The sequence below is a fragment of the Dipodomys merriami genome, unplaced genomic scaffold (assembly GCF_024711535.1).
Source record: "Dipodomys merriami isolate MVZ:Mamm:240054 unplaced genomic scaffold, mDipMer1.0.p SCAF_12, whole genome shotgun sequence".
NCBI classification, from domain to species: Eukaryota; Metazoa; Chordata; class Mammalia; order Rodentia; family Heteromyidae; genus Dipodomys; species Dipodomys merriami.
This window is the reverse complement of record NW_027202493.1, coordinates 38,513,596-38,535,201: the sequence shown is the minus strand read 5'-3', so window position 1 is coordinate 38,535,201 and position 21,606 is coordinate 38,513,596. Positions and strand designations below refer to the sequence as shown.

Below are 21,606 nucleotides of genomic sequence, written 5' to 3'. Positions count from 1 at the left end.
CATGAGGTGGCTACATTACAATGTAGGTGTACTGGAAGCACTGGGGACAAGAGCTGCCCTGAGGATGGTGGGAAGGAATGAGCTCTTCCGGGAGCTGCCATTTGCCAGTATCAGGACCACAGCCATGGATGTATGTGTGTCCGTACTGGGGTTTGAACTAGGGCCTTGAACTCTCACCCAGCTTTTTCATCCATTATTAGTACTCTACCACTTGAGCCATGCTGCCAAATTTTGTCTTTTTGCTGGTTAGGTGAGGATAAGAGTTTTGATATTTTCTGCCCAGGCTGGCCTCAAACCTTAGTCCTAGTCCTCCAATTTCAGCTTTCTAAGTACTAGGATTATAGGCTTGAGCCATTGGTACTTGACTTCAGCCACAGATTTACAGGGCGGGCTGGGAATGTGGCTTAGTGGTAGAGTGCTTGCCTAGCATGCAGGAAGCCCTGGGTTCAATTCCTTAGCACCACATAAACAGAAAAAGCTGGAAGTGGTGCGGTGGCTCAAGTGGCAGAGTTTTTAGCCTTGAGCAAAAGAAGCTCAGGGACAGTGCCCAGGCCCTGAGTTCAAGCCCCAGGACTGGCAGACAACAACAACAAATCACCAAAAAAAACCCCAAAACAGATTTACAGGGATTTTTAAAAAATTTTTGGTGGTCAGCTTTGGAATCTTCTTACGGCTTTAAACTAGACTATCTCAATAGCAGCAATGGACATGCTTTGGCCTGAGCAATTTTTCCTTGTGGGAAGAACCCACTGTGTCCTGAAGGATCTTTAGCATCCTCTGTAGCCTGTACTCAGTAGATGCTTAACATGTGCCCAAGTCATGACCACCAAAATGTCTCCACACATTACCAAATGTCCCTGGGGTGGGTAGGAGAGCACATTATATATTGCTGGTTGATGGCCACTGTTCCAAACTGTGAACCAAGAAAGTTTCCAGTGAGACCCTAAACCCTTTCAGAGTGAAGAATTCCTCAGTATGATGTTTCTTGACTATTCTTGTTCTGTTAAGAAAGAACATTAACTCTCCCTCACTAGAGAAATTAAATACCAAAGAATAAAAATGTTGTTAATGACCCCCACAGTATAACCCCTGCTTTCGCTGTATTTGATGTCAGTATAATTTGTGGAGGGGAAGGGGAAAAACAAATTGTTTCAATAGGGATACAGGTGGACCCATTGCAACAATGAGATGTACAAGTTGTTATGTCGAAAACGAACTTCAGAACTTTGGTGCGGGGCAGGGGGGAGGTAGGGAGGATTGGGTGGGGGGATGGGGGAAGGCTGGGAAGGGATGGGAAGGGGAAACAAAGGAGGAAGCTACAATGCTTGATAAGAAATGTACTTGCCCATGTAATTGTAACCCCTCTGTACAGTATTTTCACACACATAAAAAAATGTTGTTAATGAGGCTTGAGTTTTGGATTACAACAGACCTACTATAATAACTCCCCCTCCCCATATGTTTTCAAGGACCTTACTACCCCATTTTGCTTTGCCAAGATGACAGAGATGAGAATGCCCAGTCAGGTGATCAAGGCTAGGGATGTGTGGAGATTAGAGGCGGGGCGGTGCATGTGTCCCTGTGGGAAATCCTGACCTCTATGAGAAGAGAGGCCCTGGCCAGTGTGTCATTCAGCTTTCTGTCTTTATAATACACACCTGCGATAATGAGCTCAGAGAGGAGAGGTTTGCTTTGATTCACAATTTTAGATCATGTTTCATCGATCTTGTTGCTTTGGGCCTGTGTGGCACATTACGGTGGGAGTGAATGATGATGCACAACTACTTATCTCAGGGCCAGGAAGTGAAATAGAGGAAGAGGAAGGGATCTGGTTCCCACAGTCACAATCACCCAGTAATCTAAAGATGTCCCGCTGGGCTTTATCTCTTAAAGTTTCCACCATACCCTAATACCTTCCAAAATAGGTGTCTGCCTTTGGCACATGAGCCTTTTGATATCTAAACCGTGATAGACAGAAAGTAGCAATCTGGACACGGCCTTGGGCTGTGGTGAAAATTGGGAAATAGAATGGAGACACAGAGCCAGTGCGTTAGGATGAATCCCCTGCCCTGGGACCTTCCCAGTGGGTGTCCTAGCAGCTGCACTGGGCCCAGGGCAGATTTCTATCCTGAGTCTGCCTGTACGGTTTTCTGATAAATCTTGCTCATCTGACAAGACTAGGCTCGATGGTGGGTTGACATTTTTACATTTCTTGACTACTTTGGGATAAGCAAATTCACATTGGATTGGTAGATTTTAAGACAGTGCCTTGGGGTTCAGATGTAGGATAAGGACAGGGTTGACTCAAGCTTGCTGTGGTGAGGATTCCCTGGGCCCCCACAGATACCCAGGTTTCTTTTACCTTTTGCTCAGAAAGCAGGTGCTGACTACAGTGTGTGTACAGTGGCTGTTAGGTTTCTTCTAGTAGATAAATACCTTTGCCTTGCTGTGTAAATGATGAGGCTCCAAGGTCCTGACATTAACTCAGGCCCCTGCTGCTTCCTGGACTCAATGCTTAAGTGTCTTTGTTGCAGAAAATCTTTACATAATGAACTTGACACTCTATGGGACAAGGATGTTGACAAGACAAATGAGGAAATTACTGGACGTGGAAATCACTGCATCAGCTTCCCTTCCCCTGCGGTCTAGTGATAACTCTGTCATGAATACCTCTGTATCTGTGGGCTCTGGACTACTCCTATCATAAGGGCCAAGCTGCGGAGATGGTGACTGTCCCTCTCCTTGTCCTTGTTGACTCTGAGAGCCTTTCCTCTTCCGGGCCCACAGTCCCCAACTAGAACATCATGTAAGGAGGCTGTGGTACCTCTGAGGGGTCCTGGTACCTCTGCCACTTTGCCATCTTCTGTTTGAGATTTGAGGTCACATTATAAGGGGTCTCTAGGGCATGTGCTGTTCATCTCTCACCTCCTCTCTAGTTGAGGATCTTGGCAAGGCAAGCTTGTCACCTCTTTGCCAGGATTCTTACCAGACCTGCTGGCCAGATGCTTGAGAGGGGGGATGGAGAGGGTCTTTGCCTTCCCTTCTCTCTTCCTAGTCCCACCTGAGAGGGTGGGTTCAGGGATGGGTCAGGTAGCTCTAGTCCAAGGCCAAGCAGGGGTAGTGTGGCTGTGTCGTGTGTCTCTGGTCCACAGAGACAAGACTGTTGGAAGCATTGGATGTCCCGCACCTAATATAGGAAGACATATCATGGAGAAATAGTGAGACTTGTTCTGTTTCTCGCAGTTCTAACTGACCTTGAAAACATGGAACTGAACGTTTAAGGAAGCACCTGGTATGTGGGAAGAGTATGGGCCTCGAGTCAGATAGCCCTGAGTTCAAATCCTAGGAATATATGTTAATCAGATTTCCTGGTTAACTATATGCTGTGACAATATACTTGACAGAAATAACTTACAAGGAGGAAAGGGATCTTTTGGCTATGGTTACTTGACTCTGTTGCTTTTGGGCCTGAGGCAAAGCAGTAAATCATGGTGGAAGTATGTGGCCAAGGGGGACCAAAAGGAATAAGAGACATTGTGTCCCCAAAGAGGACAAATCCAAGTCACCTGCTTTCTTCTTCCTAGGCCCTGTCTCCTAAGGATTCCACCACCTTCTAACAGGAGCCACTTTCTTCATCTCAGGGGTCATGACAGGGTGTGTGGTCTTGGGCTTCGCTGTGGCCCTTTTGACCTGTGGAGGTAGTGTTCCTGGCTGTCCTCTGCCAGCTTTTTTTGGTGAAGAAGCTTGAGTGAGAATGGATGTCGGCAGTGTGCTTGCTGTGCACGGGAGACCAGGTCAGGCTGGGCAGTTAGTTGTTGGCCTCTCGCTGCCTGGTACATGCAGTGGAGGCGGGAGGTCATCTAGGGAGCATTCAGTGGCCTAGAAACTGAAGTCGGGTGGCCTACTATGCCCAGACTTCCAGGATCCTATGAGTAAAGCTGAGGAAGTGGGAGAGGCTAGAGTAAGGCATAAATACAGGAGAACTCTGAGCAGAGAGGTTGTCTCAGGATGAAGGATCAAGGAGTGTGGCTTCAGTGTAGGCCTCAGTGGAGACTTCAGGAAGGGGGTGGGTATCATTGTCAGAGTGAAAAGGACTGAGAGGGTGCATAGAGGGGCCTGCAGCACTGTGGCCATGCCTAAGGGACACGGAGATGGGACATGCAGATGGCCTTGGCTGTCATTAGGCACTGCTTGTGTATTCTAGAGCCAGGGCCTCAGCACCTCTGGCAAGCATTGCATGGGGCACAAAGCAGATTTATACAGAGCTTCTTCTCTTCCCTGTAGGTGGAATTATAAGCCCATCCCTTCACCTGACAGTAAAGGGAACTGAGACCCAGGGAGAAGGGACAGACCAAGACCTGACCCATCTTGGTGTCAGACTGACTTATATATGCCTTAGACAAGTGCTTCATCTCTAAACTCTAGTTTCCTCATGGGCTGTCAGAAGCACCCATCTTCAGGCTGGGTGTGGAGGCTGTTTGGGAGGTGGAGATCAAGGGATCTTGGTTTGAGGCCAGTCTGTCTGTAAGTTTATGAGATTCCATCTCAATCAGTGGCTTGGCTTAGTGGTGCACGTTGGTTATTCAGCTACAGGGGCAGCGCCGTAGCTGGGTGCAGTGGTGCACTTGTAATCGCCAGTGATATGGGGAAGCACAAGTAGGAAGATTGCAGCCCAGTCTGTCCTGGGCATAAAAGCGAGAGCCTTTTGGGGTTGATTGTGATGCAGGGCTCACTGCATTTGATTCTGGTGCCCTGCATCTTGTCTGTACATTTTTCTAATTTGGGGAGGAGAAGGGAAATAACAAAATGCTGAAATAAGGATACAGGTTGACCCATTGTAACAATGAGATGTACAAGATACTATGTTGAAAATGAATGCTACAGCTTCAGGGTGAGGGGAGGGAGGAGTTGGGGAGGTGGGGAGGGAAGGGATGGTAGGGGAAGAACAAAGGAGGGGGTAACAATGCTCCATGGGAAATGTACTCATTACCTTACTCATGTAACTGTAACTTCTCTGTACAGTATCTTTACAATAAAAAAATAAATTAAAAAAAAGTAACCAGTGCAGTGAGGGACAGGAGTGTGACTCAAGTGTATGGTACCTGCCTAACAAAGCACATGGCCCTGAAAACACACACACACACACACACACACACACACACACACACACACACACACACACACACACACACACACACACACACACACACACACACACACACACCCCATACATACACAAAAGAAAGGAACATCTTTTAGAATTTTTGCAGAGTAAATGAAATAATGAGGTTAAGTGCTTGGCCTAATGCTTGGCATGTTGCATAAAAATACGGTAGCTCTTTGAAAATGATCATGAATGATTTCTCCAAGGTCAGAATGGCAGATGGTGGCAGGGTTGGCCTAGTTGGCATGTGGTAAATGGTTGCATTCCTTTCCGTGACTTGGCAGTACCTTCCACACTAGAATAATGCTTGAATGGAGTTGACCAGGTGATTCTGAAAGGACATTGGGACCCTAGGATTTAGTGTGACTCTTAGGCAGTTCTGATCTTCCTGAGCACAGATAGAAGCTAGTGAGAAGCCTGGGCATGGTGGCCTTTTGTGACTTGGAAGTCAAAGATCGGCAGTGTTCAGTTTGTCTGGCCAGCAAGCTTCTGGCCATCTGAAATGGGTGGGCCATCTTGCTCTATCTGGAGCCCAAGGAAGACCTGAGGTCCCAGTGGTCTCCATTTAAAGGGCTACTAGAGAGGAGAGAGCCAATGCTCAAGCTCTACCTCTTGCCAAGCAGTCTGGCAGATGGCTGCCAAGCACCCCTTCTACTCAGGCAGCTGTCCGGTGTTGGGGCCTGTGTATACTGTGGTGCTGGTCTCTGGGGGATCTTGGTGTGTTTGTCCTCTGTCTTGTCTGCTTGGTATTGCACCTTGTATCTATTTCACGTTCACAGAGGAGTCTCAAGTAGAGAATGAGATGTGGATTTTGAGACTGGCTTGGCTTCGTCTTGATCCTTGCTCTTAATTGACCAGCTATGTGACCTCAGAGCCACTCCACTCCTCACAACCAAATCTCTCTCAGCTCTACATAGAGGAGTTAAGTGTGGACTGGTGTTTCATGGGGCCAGGCACTCAGGATCACCATGGTTAGTGGCGCAGAGACTAGATAGAGTAGATGCTTTGTGGGGGTGTTTGACCTGTTCAGGAAGTCGGGCAAGTCAGGCACGTGCCTGAAGTGCTGTGTGAGCTGGGTGTAGGGATTGAGAGGTATGGAGATGCAATAGACCATGCTGAGGTGCAGGAAGTACTGGCAGAAAGGATGGAGTTTGGGTTGAGCCTGAGCGGAATGCTGCCATTTTGCTCATTGTGCTGTGGTGACAGCATAGGTCATTATTCTACATTATGTATTATACACTATTACATATTATACAGCACAGGCTGTGTAATACCTTACTGTCAAGAGGGACACCAGATACCTAATGGCACACCCCCAAAATAGTTGCCGGTGTGATATATACTCCAAGTGCTGTCCCAAGAGTTTAGGGGAGCAGAGTTTGGGCAAATCATGGAAGCCTTGGAAAAGGAAGAAGTAGGAGCTGGAAATGATATTTCTGATAGCATCTGCTGGTTGTGATGAGGTGGCGCCATGCTTCTGAACCCAGTGAGCTCAGGGGACAGTGGATAGTGACTGTTGTGGTGGGTAGAAGGAATAGCCTCTTTGGCCCAGGTCTTCTTTCTCTGGCTTCTGCTTAGGACTTCTCCATGTCATCTCTGGATGTGGACTGCCTGGTTAGGGGGTTGGGTACCTAGGAAGGAGCTGAGCTATCCTTGGGTGGAGGAGGGACTTATCCTTGGGTGTAAGGGTCAGGCCAGCATGAAGACTACCTTGATCACGAAGGGGACTCTGGCTCCTATTTAGCTCTGCTGAGAGCCTCGAAAATCCCCTTTTATCCCTAGCCTGACCCCTCCAGTTCCCTGACCACTGAGGCTGGTGTGGGGTTTTGCTCCTCTCCTCCCCATCTTGGCTGAGCAGAGGGATGGAGAGGCTGGGCTTTGCCACTCCTGGACCTTTGTGAGGCTGCTCTCAGGATTGGGGATACCTTGGGAGATGGGGGAGGAGCAGGCAGCCTCTCTTCCTGCTCCCCTCCCCCTTCATGGTGGCTCAGCCGATAAACTGCTTATCCTCAGGTTGTCTCCCTGAGCTGAATGCAGAAATGTGTTATTTAAATTTCAAAATCACATTCTTCTAACAGCTGTCAGAGACTCTGAGTGTCAAGGAGAATTGGGCTTTAGCCGCAGCTTGTCACCCCTTTGACACCTCCACTCCTCTCAGGGTCTGTTGGCCAAGAGGAGGAGGGGTAGGGGAGAAGACCGTGTGTGTGTGTGTGTGTGTGTGTGTGTGTGTGTGTGTGTGTGTGTGTGTGTGTGTGTGTGTGTGTGTGTGTGTGTGTGTGTGTGTGTGTGTGTGTGTGTGTGTGTGTGTGTGTGTAGGGAAGGAAGGAGGGAGGGAACCAGCTTTCTACCAGAAATGCAGAGCTGGAGAGATCTACATTTCCATTTTCTCTCTCCTGTAAGAGCCAGGACCAGGGCTCCTGTGGGTAGGTAGAAGGATTTGCTGGCACTGAGGTGTGAGATGTTGGTGACTTCATCTTGGGTTATCTTTGTGCCCCAGGGAAACAACTTGCTATAAAGAAAAAGGACCAGCAAGGGAAAGGAGGCAGATGAATGGAGAGAGAAAGGGTGGGAGAATATTATATTCAGTGTACATATAGGAACATGGCACTAGAAAATGGAGGGATGAGCAGAGTTGGGGGGGAGAATGGTGAGAGAATCACTGCACTCATAAACTGACATGCTGAGCTGAAACTCTTTGAACAACTACTTAAAACTAATAATAATAAAAAAGAACCAGTAGAACACAAACTTAACCCCCACCCCCAAAGAGCTTTCTAATGGTAGATTTTTTGGGTGTTAGGGTTGGGGTGAGATTTCTTTTCTTGGAGGGGGGTAAAGTTATCTTGGGATACTCTTTAAGTAGCATCATTTAAATGGCCACCTGCTTGCTTTTCCTCCTGCATATGACCAAGCTCTGCAAGAAGCTGGTACAGAAGGCCCTTCTTGGCTGCCCCTTTCTTGCCTTTACCACAGGATTCTGCATTTCTTCATAGGCTCCTGGCTTAGCCATTTAGTGCACCCACGCTGGTTTTTCCCCATAGACAGCAAGCAGGGTGTGAGTTCCTGCTATGCCTGTCCATGTGCTTCTGTAACCCCATGGTGTGTAGAGAAGGGCCCATGGAGAAGAGAGGGGTCAGTGTGTAGTAAGTAGCAGTGGAAGGCTTATGGCTCTGTGTGTGTGTGTGTGTGTGTGTGTGTGTGTGTATGTGTGTGTAGATTGGTGCACAGTTGGTGCATGTGCATATATGTGTGAGTATGTGTGCTAGGTATGTGTAGAAAGATGGTGGTAGAGAGGCCAATATGTGTACATGTGTTGTGTCAGTATGTAGGTGGAGTTATGTGTCAATGTGATTGTGAGGTAGTGTGTGTAGACGATTTTTTGTGTGTGTGTGTCATGTGCATGGTGTGAATGTAGCTATGTGGATATCAGGGTACATGACATGGTGAGCTTCTGTATAGGGGCAGTGTGTTAGTATGAATGGAGTGGTATGTGTGATTAATGTGAGTGTAAATGTCTGGAGGGCTGGTGTGTGTGTATAGTGTGTGCTTCGTGTGTATATGTGTGCTGTGTGGGGAAGTGACTGTGGGTTTGGGTGGCAGCTTTCTGCCTGCAGGTGGATAGAGAAGGAAAGGAAGGGATATGGCAGGAGAGGGTGAATGTGGGTGTCCTGGTGCTCCCTGATCAGAACAGAACCTAAGCCATCATCCCTCAGGAGACAAGCAATCTCCACAGCTCCATCCTTGTCTTTTTGGGCAATTCTGAGAGAACTGTTAGGAGGTCCCTTTGGCCTGATTCACAAAAATACGGAGTGGAACTGAACTCTGTGACATCCTGTGAACTCCAGACATCCAGGTCTGGAGGCTGTTTCTACGAGCTGTGGACTCTCAGTGGGAGAATTCCTGAGCACCCTTGTGCCATGCCCTGATGTAGGTGTTGAGAATGTGTTGATGACCAAAACAAAGGTGGCTTGGCTCTTAGGGGGCCAACACTCTTAGCTGGACATGGAGAAATAGAAAACAAGCCAAGCAACAAATTCACAAGAAAAAAAAAAAAAAAGATTGTGATGAATACCAAGCAGCTACAAAAGTGGGATGATGGGCGAGGAGACTGGGAATGCCTAACTCTGACTCACGGGAAGGGTCTGCCATGAGAGATTCAGGGAGTGGCAGAGCTGGAGAGACCCCAGGTAGGGAAAGACCCCAGGTAGAGGGACCCTATGTGGATGAGGGGCTTGGTGGAGGGCTGCTGGCTGTACCTGAGAAGGTGGAGGCTGTGCTATGGATGGGGGAGGGGAGCGTCAGGCAGAGGCAGGAGGGACCTGCTAATGAGCTACGTAGGTCAGGTTAGGAGTTGGAGTTTTACTGAAAAACCATTGGGGCAGCAGAGTATGATGTGTGCATTTGAAGATATTCTTGTGCTGTGGGAGAACGGATGGTGGAGAGGTGGGATGCATTGGCAAGGGTGGAGTAAGGGTAGCTACTAGGCTACTGAAAGGGTCTAAGTAAGGAATAGTCAGAAGAGAGGAGATAATGCATGAATTTAGGCTAGATCTTGTGGGTGAGTGGAGAGGAAATGGAGATAGGACTTCTATTTGCTCAGAGTGTGAGGTGGTGTGATGGAACCCTTCCCCTCTGTAATATTAGGAGGTCTTTGAAAGGTGACTGAATTATGAGGGCAGAACCCTCCTGAACAGGAGTTGTGCCTTGCAGTTATTTTCCAGGGAGCAGAGCTGTCCCTTGGCCATTCCTATGAGGACAAGTGAAAAAATGGCTGTCGTCAAACTAGAATGTGAGCCCTCACCAAACACGGCATCTGTTGGCACCTTGATCTTAGGCTGCTGAGTCTCAGTGCTGTGAGAAATGAGACGTGCATTTCCTGTGTTTTGTTTCATTTTACAGTTTTGTTCTAAGATCAGGACTTGAACTTGATACCTAGTGTTTTTGCTTATTAGCCAGTGCTCTACCAGAGCCAGGCCTCCAACCCAGAGAAATGAGTTTCTGTTGGTTATAAGCCACCCGATCGGTGGTATTTTGTTATAGCAGCGTGAAACAATAAGACACAATGTAATCAGATTAGAACAAGGGGGAAGGGAATGTAGAGAGACTGAGGCAGGAGAAAGTGTGAAATGGCCCTTATAAGACATTTGAGGTTTGAGGAGCCTTAGTTGTGCATGCATTTCCCAGTGATGGTTAGCTGCTGCTCAGGGTCAGGGTGGATGGGAGGATGCCTTGGCTTTGAGTTGGTGGTTAGTGAGTGTGATGGAGGAAGAGAGGCTGAGCAGTCAGGGGTTTGCCTGGGGGATGAGAGGTCGGGTATGGAGGGGGGAGGGCATGAGGATCAGGAGGATGGGAGGACAGCAAGTGATTAGGGTCACCTGAGAAATTGCTAGAGTAGGAATCCTTCCAGAGAGGAGGCAGAGAGGGGAGGAGAGGAGATGGTGGTCTGAGTTTGGGAGGTTTGATACAGATGCCATTCTATAAGCAGGTTACCTGTGGCCCTGATAGTGGGAACCCCAGGGGTACAAAGGAACCACAAGAGGCAGGAAGATGGGTGAGCTGGAGGAAGAGAAGGGAGAAGCTTTCTCTGAGCCTGAAGGTTAGTGGTCCATGAGCTATTGAGTGGCCATTCTTTCAAAATTAGTGTGGTAAGTGACCAAGTCATTGATTTTTTTACCAAATGCATTGATTTCCCCAGTTTCATTTCTGTGAAAAGTTTTTAGATTTTCACATTGAATGAGTTTTCATGGATTTTGAAGATTTTTGTGAATGAACTTCAGAACTATGTTTTAAAACGTGCTTCTTTTTTTAAAAAAATTAAATGTAAGGGTCATGGGTTGAAGGAAACTTTGTATGGTGAGAAAAGTGTATTTCATAATCAAGAAACAAACTCAGTTTATGATTGATGCCTCCAATTTACACCCACTCACTACAAACAAAAAATGCCAAGAGAGACTTGAGTCAATCATATCAACATGAAATGCTTCAATTTTGGTTTTCAGTTGTTATAAATTCAAAATTAAAGCTGATATGCCATTGTGGGAATTGGTGTGGAATGGCAAAAATTTTAAGTATGAAACCTCTTTAAGTCCCCAAACTATATTTAAATGGAATTAAATGTGTTTGAAAAGGTCCCTTTACCTGGGAAAGGGTGAAACTTAAAAATTTAAATGTTAGAATCACAAAATTAAGACTAACTTGCTTTTTACAGAATTGGAAAAACAATTTCCGTGTTTAAAAACAGAAAACAAAAACCAAATTCATTCATTTTTTTGTTGTTGTTGATGTTCAGTAAATTTGCTGTTCCTCAGATGACTTTTTGTTTGGCAGATTGGCCAGCTCCCCCAAGATCTACCTTCCCCCAGAGTGCTTGGGGTGGCTGAGAGGTGAGGGGAAAACTGGAAGTCAAGTGGAGACTGTAAGGGCTTCCAGGGTGGGTCTGAAGAGAGCCGTGGTCTGGATACGCAGAGCAGTAGAGGATGAAGGTTCAAATCCCACCACCTCCCTGGACTTGAATGACAGCCCAAGAGGACTGGGAGGTGAGGTGGTGGGGAGTACTGATCTGGTCATCTCTTGGGGACACTGAGATAGTGGTTTGTACTGCTGCTATGAGGATTCCAGGGGTACAAGGCCCAGTGATAACAAGGACCTGAGGGCCTGTCTCTTGGGTTTCCTGGATGGAGCACAAGAACCCTGAGACCTTGTTCCCTCTTGCTCATGGAGGAGGAGACAAGGACTTTCCTCTATGGGTCATAGTATGTATAGGCTGGGACACATAGGGTTTGGCCTCTTCTGCTATCAGGATGCGGTGAATGCAGCAGAAATAGAGAGAAGGGAGGAGGAGGCTCTGTCTAGCCAGGTAATACACTTTTTATTTTTACTTGTTTTTTAGTCAGCCCTTATTGCATCCATGTTTTTGGCTGGAAACTCTGGGAGTCATTGTGTTACTCAGCTGTACATTACTGCCATGAAATGCCCAAGGCAGCTAGCAGATAAAGAGAAAAGGCTTGCATTTTTGGAAGTTTAAAGCTCAACATCTGTTTGGTTTCTGCTGAGAAGATGGCAGGACATGATGCTACAAAGCCTGTGTAGGAGCAAACAGTCACATGTTGAATTTGAGCAGAGAGGTCAAACTCAGCCTCTCCTAACAATCCTGTGTGGAGAACTACCCATGACCTAAAGGCCTAGCACAAGGCTCCGCCTCCTGAGGGTTCTGCCACTGCTCAGTAGTGCCTCCCTGGGGACCAGGCTCTTGGGCCACCTGGGCCCTTGGAGGACATTTAAATGACCCCTAAACTATAGCAGACATTACTTCTCCAGTATCATGTTTCATCTTGATGGTGCCCAGTGTGTAGGCAGGGTGGGTGCTGTCTTCTCATTTTACAGATGAGGCAAACAACGAGGCTACATAACAACCTGTGCATTCTTGTCCTGCTGGCCTGGGCTCAGCCCTGGGAGCCCTTCACCTCCCAAACCCATCTTCAGCAGGACGCAGAGTGAGCTTCGGGCAAAGGGGAAAATTCCTTATGTTTATTTGACTCTAGTTTCCCGTGTGAGCTCTGGACAGGGAGGGGCTGCTTGTTTGTCATCCTTGACCCCTGGTGGAAGGGAGTAAAAAGCAAAAATGAGTCTGGGGGTTGTATGACTGGAAGGATGAAGGTGTGGAGGGGATTCTCTCTCTCTCTCTCTCTCTCTGTTTTTCACCCACCATTTTTTTTTTTTTTTTGTCAGTCGTGGGGGTTGAGCTCAGGGCCTGGGCACTGTCCCTGAGCTATTTTGCTCAAGGCTAGCACGCTACCACTTTGAGCCACAGCTCTACTTCTGGTTTTTTGAATGGTTAATGGAGATAAGAGTCTCACAGGGACTTTCTGCCCTGGCTGGCTTTGAACTGCAATCTTCAGACCTCAGCCTCCTAAGTAACTAGGAGGAGTACAGGCATGAGCCACTGGCACCCAGCTCTGCCCATCATTCTGTGTCAACTGGTGCCACCATTCTGAGATACCATTCCTTCCCCATCATTCTCCTCTAAATCTCCTTCCTCTCACTTATCAGTCCTATATATTAGGTTATTTACGCATCTGTCACCAGAATTCTTTTCATTAGAATAACAGAAACATCTCTATCTTTCCTGTGTGCAGCTGGATTTGTAGGACCTTGGGACTAGTGTATGAAAATATTTGTTGTTTTACTGCAATATTTGATTGACTGTTAACTGCAGGGTTATGGTTGCTGTTTACAGAGTGCTGCCACCGCCTCCACCACTGCCCTTGTGTTTGTGTGTTGTGTTTGCATAGGATGCAAGCGGAATCCTTTGGGTCAGTTATTGGTTGACCTGTGTTTTCCATTATAGGACCAGAGCAGGGGAGGGCCTGCTCGACCTGAAGGCCTCTAGCCCTTCAGCACCTTGCCTTGATATATTGTTTGATGAATAGGTAGGAGAGTCACCAAGTGTAGGAGACAATTAGTTCATTTTTCATGTGAAGAAATGAGAGCCAGAGAGGGACAGGAATCTTACCTGAGGTCTTACATGGCTGGATAGACAGACATAGACTTAGCCAGGTTCTCTGCCTCTGCTGTAGTGACAGACCTGCACAGCCTGGCCCAGGGTACCAAGGTGAACAAGAGGCAGATCTACAGCTGTGTGTCTAGGGGAAGGAGGGAAGTTTCCTGGAAGGGCGTGGAAGTATTCTGGAAGGCTGAGCCTCATTTCCTTCCACAGGGAGATGCCTGTTTGTGGCTGGAAATTCTCTTGATGAGTGGGGGAAGGAGTAAGGGGTAAATGAAACCCTCGAGAAAACATGACAATAAAGGGTCTGCTGGGTGGGCCGGTATAATATGTGCTGTGTTGTGTTGTGTTGTGTTCTGAGTGTGAGCGTGAGTGTGTGTGTGTGTGTGTGTGTGTGTGTGTGTGTGTGTGTGTGTGTGAGTGATTATGGGCTACTCAGCCTCAGCAGCTTGAGAATCACAAGGAACCTGTGAAATAGATGCCTAGGCACCAGCCTCAGGCATTGGACTTGGGATGTCTGTCTGTCTGTCTGTCTGTCTGGAGGTCTGAGTCACACATGCCCTGAGTTTGAGCACCTCTGCTTTAAGACTGGGTGCTTATATATCGATGGCCTCCAGCATATTTTTGTATCAACTGCTGTGCATTTCTCTTAGTTTGTTTTTGGCATTTTGGTGGTTCTGGGGTTTGAACTCAGCCTTATGCTTGCTAGGCATCTGCTCTACCACTTGGGCCATGTCTCCTGTCCTTTTTGTTTTTGTTGTGTTTTGAATAGGGCCTAGCTTTTTGCCTGGGTTGGCCTGGGTTATGATCCTTCTATCCACTCTTCCCATTTCCTAACCAGCTAGCATTACAGACATGTACCACTGTCCTCAGCTTTTCATTGGTTGTGATGATGTCTCTATAATTTTTTATCTGAGCTGGCCTTGAACCTTGATCCTCTTGATCTTGGCTGCTGGTAGTAGCTAGGATTATGGGCATGAGCCACTTTGCCTGGCTAGCAGCGCCTTTTAGTGAATTAGAAAGATTCAGGACTAATGAAGATGTCAAAATTCAGGCCACAACTAGGTAGGTATTGAAATACATAATATATATAAACTGTGAGTCAAAGAAACTTAAAAAAATTTCACTTAAGGGCTGGGAAGGTGGCTTAGTCATAGAGTGCTTGCCTTGTATGCATGAGGGCCCTGGGTTCGATTCCTCAGTACTACATAAGCAGAAAAAGCCGAAGTGGTGCTGTGGCTCAAGTGGTAGAGCACTAGCCTTGAGCTGAAGAGCTGAGGGACAATGCCCAGGCCCAGAGTTCAGGCTCCATGACTGACCAAAAAACAAAAACAAAAACATTCACTTAAGAATTAAGAGATTTCAAGGAAAAAAACTTAAATACTAGTACAGCTGGTACTATGAATAGGATCCAAATTACATGGCCATATTTGGGCAATTGAAGTTTACCAAACCCAGCTCTGCATAAATGTAGAACAAACAGGTAGCAGGGGAATATCGGTTGGAAGGGTGCTCACATGGCTGCTGAGCAAGGTGCCCCACTGCCAGAGGCAAAGGTTGGGGCTCGGGCTCGGGTGAGAGCCAGGGGTAAGGCAGATGTGCAAGAGGTGATGTGGAGCCTGTGGTGCAGAGGCCCTCTTCCCTTCTGCATCTGGCTGCACTGGCCCTTGTGGAGTATGGAGGGGATAAAGAAGCCAAGATGTGTCCCCAGGGGCTGGGGCTGGCAGGCTGAATTTATTGAGCTTTTACAAAGTGCCAAAGCATTATTAAATCCTACCCCCTCTCCAGTGGGCAGCTGTTTACCATTTACTCTTTGGCTCATCTCTGCTTCTCCTGCTACAGGCCTGGGGTACCCACCGAGGAAAGGGTTGGGTCCAGGCTGTTGTAGGTCAGCCAGACGCCACATGCATTTCCAGCTCCTAAGTTGTTGTCAGGTCCTGGGGTGGTCTCAGCTCCCTGAGTGGGGAGAGCTGGGGAGCTAAAGGGGTACCTCCTGTTCCAGAATCTTCTGCACATTTTGATCCAGGGGCACTAGTGGGTGAGGTTTGTGTGGAGAATAACCTACCTTTTCTTCCACCCTAGTGAGAACTTGCCTCATAGCTGGGGGAGCTTTTGGTGGGTGGAAAGGCAATAGATGGGCTGGAAGGGAGTGTGCTGTGTGTCTGGCATGTGTTGCCCACCCATTGGGCTTGCGTGCACCTGGCTGGTCTCCAGCTGGACAGCCTGGAGCTTGATGAAGGCTGGAGGGGGTGACTCTTCTCTGTCATCCATTCTCAGTGGATAGCGTGAGGGAAGGCAGCTTTTCAGTAACGAGGCAGTTACTGTTTGGATCACAGCCTTTCTTGATTTCTTTTTTCTTGCTTTCTTTTTATTATTATTTTTTTTTCTAGGAAATTTACCAAGTTCAGACCCAGGGGTTTACATGTCCCGCCCCTAGCAAACGCTTTCACTATTCAAGCTCCAAATGGAAGCCACTGGGGCTGTAATTACACTGGCATTAGCTCCGGAACATGCTGGGAGGAGGGGAACGGAGCACCTGGGGGACCTAGACACTGCCACAGGCCTAAATTAGCTGCTGTTCAGCTTGCAGTAGTGGCCTGCTCCTGCCTCTTCTCTCTCCTCCACCTTGGCCCCAGGCCTCTTGCTCTTCCCTCCCAGTAGCCAGCTGGCATTTGACAGGTGTGGAGACTGGCTGGTCAGGGACCTGATCCTCCTCAGAGGCAGGACCTCCCTGGTAGCCTTTGTGTTCACAGGTGCCCTGGGTTCTTACACAGCCTGCAGTATAGTTTCATTGCAGCTTTGGAGAATTCCTCCAGTGGCCCCACGCTCCAGCATGGTCAGATTCCTTGTCTGGCTCTCCAGCTTCTTCTCTTGTTATTCTCTCCCTCGACTTCCATTTCCAGGCACAGTGAATGGCGTTCTGCTTTTCCGCACCCTTTGTCTTTGCTGCTTCCTGTATCTGGGACTCTTTTTCCACTCTCTTGGCTTTCCCTGATGTTCCTTCATGAGTCAGAGATGTCACTGTGTCCCTGTCCCCTGACTTCCAGGAGGACCTTTTCCTCTTCTGCATCACATCTTCCTGACAGGGTTTCGTTAGCACTGGCATGATAGCCAACATAGACTGACTGCTTCAGCTGTGTCTCAGGCAGGGTTGCTGCCCTAGCAGCTGGGGAAGTACCTGACACAGAGGCCTTCAGTCCAGATACAATTTACTGCTGGGTGCTGGTGCCTCATGCCTTTAATCCTAACTACTCAGAAGACTTAACATCTCAAGATCCATGTTTGAAGCCAGGCCAAAGCAGAGTAGTCTGTGAGATTCTTAGCTCTAATAAACAGGTAGAAATCTGGAAGTGAAGGTGTGATTTAAGTGGTATTGTGCCAGCCTTGAGCAAAAACGCTAAATGAGAATGCGAAACCTTGAGTTCAAGGCTCAATAATGCCCTCCCTCCCCCACATTTATTGGTAAATAAGGAAAAAAACAACCACCTTGATTTGCTTTGTGCTTTTTTTTTTTTTGTCAGTCATGGGGCCTGAACTCTGGGCCTGGGTGCCGACCCTGAGTTCTTCAGCTCAAGGCTAGCACTCTACCACTTGAGCCACCTTCCTGCTTTGTGCGTTAATTCTCCTGTTTCAGAGCACTTTTAGATTCTTAGGAAAATTGAGGCTCCTGTGTGCTCCCATACCCCGTGTACAGCCTCCTTTCCATCAGTACTCCCACCATGGAAGGGTGTATTTGTTAGAACCAAGGCTCTGGCCACCAGAGCTCTGGCCTGCCTTCGCTGCCTGAGTCGCTAGTGGCATCATGGATTGCCTTTGCTCTTGTCCATTCAGTGGGTTTGGACATTTGTGTGATGATGGGCCTCTACCATGTAAGTGTCATGGAGAATAGTCCCACCGCCCTTAGCAAGCTCTGTGCTCCACCTACTCCCTCTGCCCTGCCCTGCCCTGCCAATTACAGACCTCTTCACTGTCTCTACTGTTTTCTCCTCTCCAAAATGTCATGTAACTGGGATCTCATGTATAGTTTCTTTCATGTGCAGTCCCTCCATGCCTTTTGACAGCTTGATGGCTCATTTCCATTTTAATCACAGAATGATATTCTCTTGTCTGAATGCATCCCTAGGCTTTTATTTTTACAACAAAGAGAGAGGGAGCCTGAGCTGGGAATGATGGCTCAAATAATCCTAGGTACTTGGGAGGTAGAGATTGGGGAAAAGTTCTCAAGACTCCTTCTTAACCAGTAGATGTGCAACATGGCATGTGCTTGTCATGCCAGTGACAAAGACAAGCCCAAATAGGAGGACTGTAGTCCAGCCTGGCCTGGCATAAAGCAAGAACCTATTGGAAATAACGCACACAAAAAGGGGCTGGTGGAGTACTTCAGTTGTTAGAGCACCTACTTAGGAAGTTAGCAAATGCGAGGGCCTGAGCTTTAAACCCTTAGTACCAGGAGAGAGAAGAGAGAGGGAGGAGAGGGAAGGAGAGAGAAGTGGGAGGGAGAAAGATGGAGGGGGGCAGGGGGAGGAGAAGTTTTCTCTTTCTCCCTTCACAGGCTGGGTGTGGAACTAGCTGTTAAGGTGTTGGCTCTGTCCTCATTGATGGTCCCTCAGCTCTCACTTCTGAGGACCTTCTGCGTGGTCCCTACCTTAATACTTGTTTGTTCCTGGTCTTGTTTTGACCATCACTTAGTTTCCTTAATAGTACTAGTAACATTTTGGAATACTGTTGTTCTAAGTACATGTATTCTTTCATTCATCTAATATTTGAATAGCAACTATGTATCAGACACTGAGCCCTAGGAACTCAGGGGCTGTCCTGACCCTTTGTGGAACTTAGATTTGATACAAACAAACAAAGAGTTACTATGCACCATGGCTACCCTTATTATAGGAAAAATAGGTCCCAGTAGGGGTTAAATGGAGCGAAGGGACTGTTACTATGCCCAAAGTACTCAGGAAGGATTCATGGATAACATTTGAGTACAGACTTGAATCGAATGAAGAACTACAAAATCCCCAAGGCTATCATAAAGGTTAATATTGAAATCGAGTGGTCAGGAGGAAGGAGTGCGGGGTAAAGCCGCATACAGCAGTGCTGGCTCAAGGAAACATAACATATGCGATGGGTGTGGAATTCTACATGCACAGATGTGAGATAATAAATGCTTTGGTATTCACATCAAAAGCTAAAAATCCTTTGCAGAAGATAGAGATGAAAGGTCTATAGCTCAAGGTCAGATGGGGCAAAAAATGGAGACCCAATCCCCAAATAACCAAGCTGGGCGTGGAGATGCACAGCCACCATCCCAGTTAGGTGGAAGGCAGAGGTAGGAGGATGCCAGCCCAAAGCTTTTCCTGAGCAAAAGTGAGAGACTCCATCTGAACTAAAAGCACATGAGAGCGAGCAGAGCTGCTGTCAGTGGTAGGTAGCTTGCCTAGCCAGTACAAGATCCTGACTTCAATCCCTAGTACAGCCATGAAGAAAGAGTTAAAAAACGTTGATGAATTTAATTTTGATACTTTAACACCATAGTCAAACTGTTTTCCCTTCAACATGTAGTCAAAGTAATAGATTTTCAGCTTCTTAAGTATTTGGACCCTGGTGTGTATTTCAAAATCTTGTATGTATTAAAATGTGCTGGCTGCATTTCAAGTTCAACGGCCACACGTGTTTGGTAGCTGCCATATTGGACAGCCATCAACACAGAGCCTGGCATGTCTTATGAACACTGCTGAGTGACACAGAGAAATGACACAGGATGCTTTGTGTCAGGAGTGATCTCTGCCTTGGGTTCTAGAAGGCTCATTCCAGTTGCCTGATAGGGACAGAGAGTGGAGCAGGGGCCCAGGCATAGGATGGTGTAGTTTGGACCACGTGGTGGATTCTGCATGCATTTCAGAGGTAGAACCTCTGGACTTTCCCAAGGTGGAGTGGGGAAGAGAGGAGTTGAGGGCAATTAGAACTTTCGCTTGAGCTCCTAGGAGGGTGTAACTGTGGTAGAATAAAGTAACTGTTGGCAGGGAGTGTCGCCTTTGGGGGTTAGGGTGTGAGATGTGAGTATTGAGGTTTCAGGCAGAGTTGGACAGATGAGACTGGGATTCAGAGGCAACATCTCAGCTGGGGAGGTGAACATTGATCGATGGTGTAGGAGAGCCGTAGGAGAGCCCCAGGGAGCAGGTGCATGGAAGGGAGGGCCAAGCCCTGGGCAGAAGATGGAATCACTAAAGCAGGCTGAGCAGAGAGGTGTCAGGGAGATCAGCAGAGAACAGAAGGCAAAAGAGCAGGGGGTTTAGGTAGGAGAGTGTCATTCTCTGTGTCCTGATGATGGACTTGGGGGCAATGAGGCCCAAGGGCTTCCGACCATCCATGGGTGGTGAGGGGAGGAAGACATTAATCTGAAGTGGGCTGAAGAGAGAAAGCGAGGAGAGCAAACCACAGCTAGTATAAGCGGCAGAAAAAGGTGCAGAAAAATGGGTTGCTTAAGGGGGTGTATGTGATCATGAGAAAAACTCTCTTCTTTTTGGTGGTGCAGGAGTTTGAACTCGGGGCCTGCGTACTTGCTCTGCAGGTTCTTTACTACTGGAGCCACTCCTCTAACCTTTTTGCTTGAGTTGTTGTTATTTTTTGGAATAGAGTCTCATGTTTGTGTGCCTGGGTCAAATGGGACTGGGATTTTCTTCCCTCCCTGTGTGTCTTATGTAGCTGGGAATAGAAATGTACACCATCTGGGCTGGCCTTAAACTGCAGTCCTCCTGATCTCATCCTCCTGAGTAACTAGGATTACAGACATGAACTTAGCCTTTTTTTTTCTTTTCTTTTTCTGATGGGAAGTGTAATAGCCAATGAAAGTGGTTTAGTGAGCAGATAATAGGTGAGCTCATTCATGCTTCATGATCCTAACAGTAGCCACTGTCTTGCAGACAAGGAAACGGAGGAAGGTTTTAGTCATTTGCTCAAGGTAACACAATGGATAAGTAGCTGTGCCAGAGGGTGAAGGTTGATGGCTTATTTCTCGAAGACCCAGTCCTAGTGACTGTGCAGTTGTGCTCCTTGGTTTCCTAGCCAGGGTGCTTGGCTTTTCCAGGCTTACTTGGCTCTGCAAGGCTTTGGCTTCCTCTGATCATGATGTACACACAGCATCTAGCAGAGATCTGTGTAGAGGTGGGGCTTGAGAGACCCTTTAACGATCAGGTGACCAGAATACCAGGAACTGCATGCTGCACGTGCTCAGACATCAGGCCTGCCATGAGGACAGCATGGCCTTCATTGGCCTGTCCCATATCCTCCTTACCCTGAACAGGAGATTGCATGGAGGAAGGGGCTCCAGAAAGACCAAAAAGCTCTGGGGGGATGGATAGAGATGAAAAGCAAGGCCCTGGCTTGTCCGCTCGCTGTCCCTGGCATACCTCTGTGCTGGGTGGTCAGGTTCTTGCTAGTGTGCTGGGTGACTGTGTGTGTGGGGGGTTCCCTTGCACACTTTCACCTCAGTTTCTTCATCTGTAACGTGAAGAGGCTTCTGCGTTGTCCACTGGTATCTTGGGTGTGTGTGTGTCAGCTTTCTCTGCCTGCCATCGGGCCAGAGGAGAAACATGGCATAGGTGGGAATTGGCTGGTGGCGGTGGTCAGGTTGCCTCTGTGATGTGTGTCTTCCTGGAACAGCTAGCCCTGACCGTGGGAAGTCACTGCACGGAAGTAGAGCCACTCCTGTGTTGTGCCCTTGACATTCTACTTGTTGGTCAGAGACACAAGATTCCTAAGTTTAAACATATCTATCTTCCCACTAATGGGTTATGTGGTTAGCTCTTAAGGTCCATGCTGGAGACAGCTCTGACCTGACAATTGCAAGTCTCCCAGCCCAGGGATTCCTATTTTGGAGGGGTCTTCTCTAAACTGAAGTTCTGCTAGATGGGCTGTTGGAGGGAGGGAAGTCTCTGGGGCC

The 21,606-nt window shown here is 47.7% G+C and overlaps 1 protein-coding gene across 1 annotated transcript in view; it reads left to right on the top strand.

The window, feature by feature from the left end:
* Gfra2 (GDNF family receptor alpha 2) overlaps positions 1-21,606 on the top strand; it is a 75,050-nt gene that overhangs the window by 12,201 nt on the left and 41,243 nt on the right. The gene's annotated exons all lie outside the window — the stretch shown is intronic.